The sequence below is a fragment of the Oncorhynchus gorbuscha genome, unplaced genomic scaffold (assembly GCF_021184085.1).
Source record: "Oncorhynchus gorbuscha isolate QuinsamMale2020 ecotype Even-year unplaced genomic scaffold, OgorEven_v1.0 Un_scaffold_4580, whole genome shotgun sequence".
In the NCBI taxonomy this organism is placed as follows: Eukaryota; Metazoa; Chordata; class Actinopteri; order Salmoniformes; family Salmonidae; genus Oncorhynchus; species Oncorhynchus gorbuscha.
In genome coordinates this window covers 1-6,168 of record NW_025748566.1, presented here as the reverse complement: position 1 = coordinate 6,168, position 6,168 = coordinate 1, and positions in this window count along the sequence as shown.

Sequence of the window (6,168 nt, the reverse complement as noted above, 5' to 3'; positions counted from 1 at the left end):
TAGTGCACTACTGTTTAGACTACATGGCATCCTATTCCCTATATAGTGCACTACTCTTGACTACAGCCCTATACCTATATAGTGCACTACTGTTGACCAGAGCTCTATACAGCCCTATACCCTATATAGTGCACTACTGTTGACTACAGCTCTATTGGTATCCTATACCCTATATAGTGCACTACTGTTGACCAGAGCTCTATGGCATCCTATACCCTATATAGTGCACTACTTTGACCAGCTCTATCCTATACCCTATATAGTGCACTACTGTTAGAGCTCTATGGCCCTATACCCTATGTAGTGCACTACTGTTGACCAGAGCTCTATGGCATCCTATACCCTATATAGTGCACTACTGTTGACCAGAGCTCTATGGTATCCTATACCCTATATAGTGCACTACTGTTGACCAGAGCTCTATGGCATCCTATACCCTATGTAGTGCACTACTGTTGACCAGAGCTCTATGGCATCCTATACCCTATATAGTGCACTACTGTTGACCAGAGCTCTATGGCATCCTATACCCTATATAGTGCACTACTGTTGACTAGAGCTCTATGGCATCCTATACCCTATATAGTGCACTACTGTTGACCAGAGATCTATGGCATCCTATACCCTATGTAGTGCACTACTGTTGACTAGAGCTCTATGGCATCCTATACCCTATATAGTGCACTACTGTTGACCAGAGCTCTATGGCATCCTATACCCTATATAGTGCACTACTGTTGACCAGAGCTCTATGGCATCCTATACCCTATATAGTGCACTACTGTTGACCAGAGCTCTATGGCATCCTATACCCTATATAGTGCACTACTGTTGACCAGAGCTCTATGGCATCCTATACCCTATATAGTGCACTACTGTTGACCAGAGCTCTATGGCATCCTATACCCTATATAGTGCACTACTGTTGACCAGAGCTCTATGGCATCCTATACCCTATATAGTGCACTACTGTTGACCAGAGCTCTATGGCATCCTATACCCTATATAGTGCACTACTGTTGACCAGAGCTCTATGGTATCCTATACCCTATATAGTGCACTACTGTTGACCAGAGCTCTATGGTATCCTATACCCTATATAGTGCACTACTGTTGACCAGAGCTCTATGGCATCCTATACCCTATGTAGTGCACTACTGTTGACCAGAGCTCTATGGCATCCTATACCCTATATATTCTGCACTACTGTTGACTAGAGCTCTATGGCATCCTATACCCTATATAGTGCACTACTGTTGACCAGAGCTCTATGGCATCCTATACCCTATGTAGTGCACTACTGTTGACCAGAGCTCTATGGCATCCTATACCCTATATAGTGCACTACTGTTGACCAGAGCTCTATGGCATCCTATACCCTATATAGTGCACTACTGTTGTCCAGAGCTCTATGGCATCCTATACCCTATATAGTGCACTACTGTTGACTAGAGCTCTATGGCATCCTATACCCTATATAGTGCACTACTGTTGACCAAAGCTCTATGGCATCCTATACCCTATATAGTGCACTACTGTTGTCCAGAGCTCTATGGCATCCTATACCCTATAGTGCACTACTGTTGACTAGAGCTCTATGGCATCCTATACCCTATATAGTGCACTACTGTTGTCCAAGCTCTATGGCATCCTATACCCTATATAGTGCACTACTGTTGACTAGAGCTCTATGGCATCCTATACCCTATGTAGTGCACTACTGTTGACTAGAGCTCTATGGCATCCTATACCCTATATAGTGCACTACTGTTGACCAGAGCTCTATGGCATCCTATACCCTATGTAGTGCACTACTGTTGACTAGAGCTCTATGGCATCCTATACCCTATATAGTGCACTACTGTTGACCAGAGCTCTATGGCATCCTATACCCTATATAGTGCACTACTGTTGACTAGAGCTCTATGGCATCCTATACCCTATATAGTGCACTACTGTTGACTAAAGCTCTATGGCATCCTATACCCTATATAGTGCACTACTGTTGACTAGAGCTCTATGGCATCCTATACCCTATGTAGTGCTACTGTTGACTAGAGCTCTATGGCATCCTATACCCTATATAGTGCACTACTGTTGACCAGAGCTCTATGGCATCCTATACCCTATGTAGTGCACTACTGTTGACTAGAGCTCTAGGCATCCCATACCCTATATAGTGCACTACTGTTGACTAGAGCTCTATGGCATCCTATACCCTATATAGTGCACTACTGTTGACTAGAGCTCTATGGCATCCTATACCCTATATAGTGCACTACTGTTGACTAGAGCTCTATGGCATCCTATACCCTATGTAGTGCACTACTGTTGACTAGAGCTCTATGGCATCCTATACCCTATATAGTGCACTACTGTTGACTAGAGCTCTATGGCATCCTATACCCTATGTAGTGCACTACTGTTGTTGACTAGAGCTCTATGGCATCCTATACCCTATGTAGTGCACTACTGTTGACTAGAGCTCTATGGCATCCTATACCCTATAGTGCACTACTGTTGACTAGAGCTCTATGGTATCCTATACCCTATATAGTGCACTACTGTTGACTAGAGCTCTATGGCATCCTATACCCTATATAGTGCACTACTGTTGACTAGAGCTCTATGGCATCCTATACCCTATATAGTGCACTACTGTTGACCAGAGCTCTATGGCATCCTATACCCTATATAGTGCACTACTGTTGACTAGAGCTCTATGGCATCCTATACCCTATGTAGTGCACTGTTGACCAAAGCTCTATGGTAGTGCACTACTGTTGACCAGAGCTCTATGGCATCCTATACCCTATGTAGTGCACTACTGTTGACTAGAGCTCTATGGCATCCTATACCCTATATAGTGCACTACTGTTGACCCTATGTAGTGCACTACTGTTGACTAAGCTCTATGGCATCCTATACCCTATATAGTGCACTACTGTTGACTAGAGCTCTATGGCATCCTATACCCTATGTAGTGCACTACTGTTGACTAGAGCTCTATGGCATCCTATACCCTATGTAGTGCACTACTGTTGACTAGAGCTCTATAGCATCCCATACCCTATGTAGTGCACTACTGTTGACTAGAGCTCTATGGCATCCTATACCCTATATAGTGCACTACTGTTGACTAGAGCTCTATGGCATCCTATACCCTATATAATTGCACTACTGTTGACTAGAGCTCTATGGCATCCTATACCCTATGGTACTACTGTTGACTAGAGCTCTATGGCATCCTATACCCTATGTAGTGCACTACTGTTGACTAGAGCTCTATGGCATCCTATGCCTATGCCAGTACTACTGTTGACCAGAGCTCTATGGCATCCTATACCCTATATAGTGCACTACTGTTGACTAGAGCTCTATGGCATCCTATACCCTATGTAGTGCACTACTGTTGACTAGAGCTCTATGGCATCCTATACCCTATATAGTGCACTACTGTTGACCAGAGCTCTATGGCATCCTATACCCTATAGTGCACTACAGCTCTTGACTATACCCTAGAGCTACTGTTGACTAGGCTCTATCCCCTATACCCTATGTAGTGCACTACTGTTGACCAGAGCTCTATGGCATCCTATACCCACTACTGTTGACTAGAGCTCTATGGTAGTAGTGCACTACTGTTGACTGTATGGCATCCTATACCCAGGACTACTGTTGACTAGGCTCTATGGCATCCTATACCTACACTATATATTATGGCATCCTATACCCTATGTTGACCAGAGCTCTATGGTATGCACTACTGTTGACTAGAGCTCTATAGCATCCCATACCCTATGTAGTGCACTACTGTTGACCAGAGCTCTATGGCATCCTATACCCTATGTAGTGCACTACTGTTGACTAGAGCTCTATGGTGAACTTATACCCTATATAGTGCACTACTGTTGTCCAGAGCTCTATGGCATCCTATACCCTATATAAGTGCACTACTGTTGACTAGAGCTCTATGTAATTTATACCCTATATAGTGCACTACTGTTGACCAAAGCTCTATGGCATCCTATACCCTATATAGTGCACTACTGTTGACTAGAGCTCTATGGCATCCTATACCCTATGTAGTGCACTACTGACTAGAGCTCTATGGCATCCTATACCCTATATAGTGCACTACTGTTGACCAAAGCTCTATGGCATCCTATACCCTATATAGTGCACTACTGTTGACCAGAGATCTATGGCATCCTATACCCTATAGTGCACTACTGTTGACTAGAGCTCTATGGCATCCTATACCCTATATAGTGCACTACTGTTGACCAGAGCTCTATGACCAGAGCTCTATGGCATCCTATACCCTATATAGTGCACTACTGTTGACCAGAGCTCTATGGCATCCTATACCCTATATAGTGCACTACTGTTGTCCAGAGCTCTATGGCATCCTATACCCTATATAGTGCACTACTGTTGTCCAGAGCTCTATGGCATCCTATACCCTATATAGTGCACTACTGTTGACCTAGAGCTCTATGGCATCCTATACCCTATATAGTGCACTACTGTTGACCAGAGCTCTATGGCATCCTATACCCTATGTAGTGCACTACTGTTGACTAGAGCTCTGCACTATACACTATATATTCTGTACAGTTGACCAGGCTCTATGGTATCCTATACCCTATATAGTGCACTACTGTTGACCAGAGCTCTATGGCATCCTATACCCTATGTAGTGCACTACTGTTGACCAGAGCTCTATGGTATCCTATACCCTATATAGTGCACTACTGTTGACCAGAGCTCTATGGCATCCTATACCCTATATAGTGCACTACTGTTGTCCAGAGCTCTATGGCATCCTATACCCTATATAGTGCACTACTGTTGTCCAGAGCTCTATGGCATCCTATACCCTATATAGTGCACTACTGTTGTCCAGAGCTCTGGCATCCTATACCTATATAGTGCACTACTGTTGACCAGAGCTCTATGCATCCTATACCTATATAGTGCACTACTGTTGACTAGAGCTCTGGCATCCTATACCCTATATAGTGCACTACTGTTGACTAGAGGCTCTATGGCGTCTGCCCTGTGTAGTGCACTACTGTTGACTAGAGCTCTATGGCATCCTATACCCTATATAGTGCACTACTGTTGACCAGACTCTATGGCATCCTATACCTATGTAGTGCACTACTGTTGACTAGAGCTCTATGGTATCCTATACCCCTATATAGTGCACTCACTGTTGTCCAGGCTCTATGGCACCCTATTCTTTATATAGTGCACTACTGTTGACTAGAGCTCTATGGCACCCTATTCCCTATATAGTGCACACTACTGTTGACCAAAGCTCTATGTCACCTATTCTCTATATAGTCACTACTGTTGACTAGGCCCTATGGCATCCTATACCCTATGTAGTGCACTACTGTTGACTAGGGCTCTATGCATCCTATTTCTATATGGTGCTACTGTTGACCAGGCTCTATAATCCTATACCCTATGTGGTGCACTACTGTTGACTAGGCTCTATGGTGTCCTATTTCCTATATGGTGCACTACTGTTGACCCTATTCCTAATTGGTACTATGAATGAGCCCTATTCCTATATGGTGCACTAATCCTATTCCTATATGAGTGCACTACTGTTGATAGACCCTATGCTCTATGGCATCCTATTCCTATATGGTGCACTACTGTTGACTATGGTGGGCTACTATGGACCAGGCCCTATACCCTATATGGTGCACTACTGTTGACTGAACCCTATTCCTCTACTGTTGACCAGGCCCTATACCCTATGTAGTGCACTACTGTTGACCAAGGCCTAGGCTCTGTGGTACTACTATGAATAGACCCTATTCCACCTATATAGTGCTACTGTTGACTAGCTACTATGGACCAGGCCCTCTATGGCATCCTATACCCTATTCCTATGGTGGTGCACTACTGTATTCCTATATGAGTGGATCTGGATGTCATCTACTATACCCTATTCCTAGTGCACTACTGTTGACAGGACCCTATTCCTATATGGTGGTGCTACTATGGACCAGGCCCTATTCCTATATGGTGGTGCTACTATGGACAGGGCCTATTCCTATATGGTGCACTACTGTTGACTAGAGCTCTATGGCATCCTATACCCTATGTAGTGCACTACTGTTGACTAGAGCTCTATGGCATCCTATA